Source organism: Echinops telfairi, unplaced genomic scaffold (genome assembly GCF_000313985.2).
Source record: "Echinops telfairi isolate 266 unplaced genomic scaffold, ASM31398v2 ScPeMD7_15;HRSCAF=58, whole genome shotgun sequence".
Taxonomy (NCBI): Eukaryota; Metazoa; Chordata; class Mammalia; order Afrosoricida; family Tenrecidae; genus Echinops; species Echinops telfairi.
This window is the reverse complement of record NW_022103912.1, coordinates 9271832-9274211: the sequence shown is the minus strand read 5'-3', so window position 1 is coordinate 9274211 and position 2380 is coordinate 9271832. Positions and strand designations below refer to the sequence as shown.

General features: G+C 39.1%; 1 protein-coding gene across 1 annotated transcript in view; it reads left to right on the top strand.

The window, feature by feature from the left end:
* Positions 1–2380, top strand: part of NCKAP5 (NCK associated protein 5) — a 734641-nt gene that overhangs the window by 636321 nt on the left and 95940 nt on the right. The gene's annotated exons all lie outside the window — the stretch shown is intronic.

Here is a 2380-nt window from a genome sequence, read left to right as displayed (position 1 = left end):
GGGGGGGGATAAGGGAGGTGTCAACAAACATCGGACAAACGAACAACAAGTGATCTAAAATCGATGGCAAGGAGGGCATAGGATGCCTGATGGGACTTGATCAAAGGCAATGTAGCCGAGAGGAATTACTGAAACCTGAATGAAGGCCAAACATGATGGTGGGACAATAGAAAAGTAAAAGGAAAGAACGAGGAGGCAAGGGACATTTATAGAGGTCTAAATACAGGCATGTACATATGTAAATATATCTATATATAATGATAGGGATCTATGTACATATATTTATATGTTAAGTATTAAAGTAGCAGATGGACATTGAGCCCCTACTCAAGTACTCCCTCAATGCAAGAACACTTTGTTCTAATAACCCACCATTCTGTGATGCTCACCTTCCCAACACAATCACTGAAGACAAAATGGGTGCATAAGCAAATATAAAGAAATCTGATGGTTCCATGCTATCAAAAAATATAGTGTCTGGGGCCTTAAAGGCTGGAAGATAAACAAGCAACCATTTAGCTGAGAAGCAACAAATGGAAAAAGCACACCAGCATGTGTGATCATGAGGTCAATGGGATCAGGTATCAGGCATCAAAGACCCAAAACAAAAAAATCTTATCAGTGTGAATGAAGGGAAGCCCCAAAGCCCACCTATACACAATTGGACGTCCCATACAGTAGGGTCACAAGGAAGAGATGAGCCAGGCAGGGTGTAGTATAGCACCAAGGAAACATACAACTTTCCTCTAGCTGAGTGGTTTTCAACCTGTGGGTCGTGACCCATTTGGGGATCAAATGACCCTTTCACAGGGGTCTCCTAAGACCATCAGAAAACACCTGTTTCCCATAGTCTTAGGAACCAAGACACTGCTCCTCTGTCCATCTCCAGACGGGTCCACCCACATGCAGATATGGCCATATACCAGTACCCAGCGTGAAAACCGTTACCCTTGCTACACCATGCTGCAAGACAAAATTGCATTGATTTGTAATTAGAAATATTTCACAATATATAATTGCATATCATTTTTGTGATTAACAACTATACTTTAATTATGTTCAATTTGTAACAATGAAACTACATCCTGCATATCAGATATTTACATTACAGTTCATAACAGTAGCAAAATTACAGGCACAAATTAGCAACGAAAATAATTTTATGGTTGGTCCGTCACCACGGGCCACAGCATTAGGAAGGTTGAGAACCACTGCTCTAGTTCTTTTAATGTTTCCTCCCCCCAGCCACCACCATGACCCCAATTCTACCTTACAAATCCGGCTAGACCAGAGCATGTGCACTGCTACAGATAAGAGCTCAAAACACAGGGAATCCAGGACAGATAAACCCCTAAGGACCAATATTGTGAGTAGCAATACCAGGAGGGTAAGGGTCAGGTAGGGGAAGAAAAGGGGAACCAATCACAATGAGCTATATAGAACCCTCTCCCAGGGGGATGGACAATATAAAAATGGGTGAAGGGTAACAGCAGTCATTATAAGACATGAAAAAAATTATAAATTATCAAGGATTTATGGGGGTGGGGGGCAGGGGATGAGCTGATACCAAGGGCTGAAGTAGATAGAAAATGGTTTGAAAAGATGATGGCAACATATGTACAAATGTGCTTGACACAATGGTTGTATGTGTGGATAATGATATGAGCCCCCAATAAAAGGATTTTAAAAGTACAGTGTAAGTAATATTAAATGTGGAACCACTGTACCTCAGTTTCAGCTACACCTTTATGTATTATTAATTAAGCAACTCTTTGTCTCTCTTTCCTCATCTGTAAACTATCTACACTGATTTCTTTTTTATGAATATATATCAATATTCATTTATAAATAAGTCATTGTTTCTATTTAAAAAAACATAGAAAAAATCTCCTGGATGGTAATTAAAGGTACCTTCAGGTTCCCTGCTTTCTTTCTTTCTTTTTATTTTTTTATTTCTTCTTAATTTTCCATTATTTAAAATAATTTTATTAGGGGTTTGGACAACTCTTATCATAATCCATATATACACCCATTATGTCAAGCACATTTGTACATTTCTTGCTCATCATATAATACATCTTTTTTTTTTTCAAGCACATTCGTACATTTATTGCCATCATCTTTCTCAAAACATTCACTTTCTACTTGAGCCTTTGGTATCAACTTCTCATTTTGCCCCCCTCCCTCATGACCCCTTGATAATTTATAAATTATTATTATTTTGTCATGTCTTATACTGTCCAATGTCTCCCTCACCCACTTTTCTGTTGTCCATCCCCCAGGGAGGAAGCTATATGTAGATCCTTGTAATCTGTTCCCTCTTTCTACCCCACCTTCCCTCCACCCTCCTGGTATCATCACTCTCACCATTGGTCCTGAA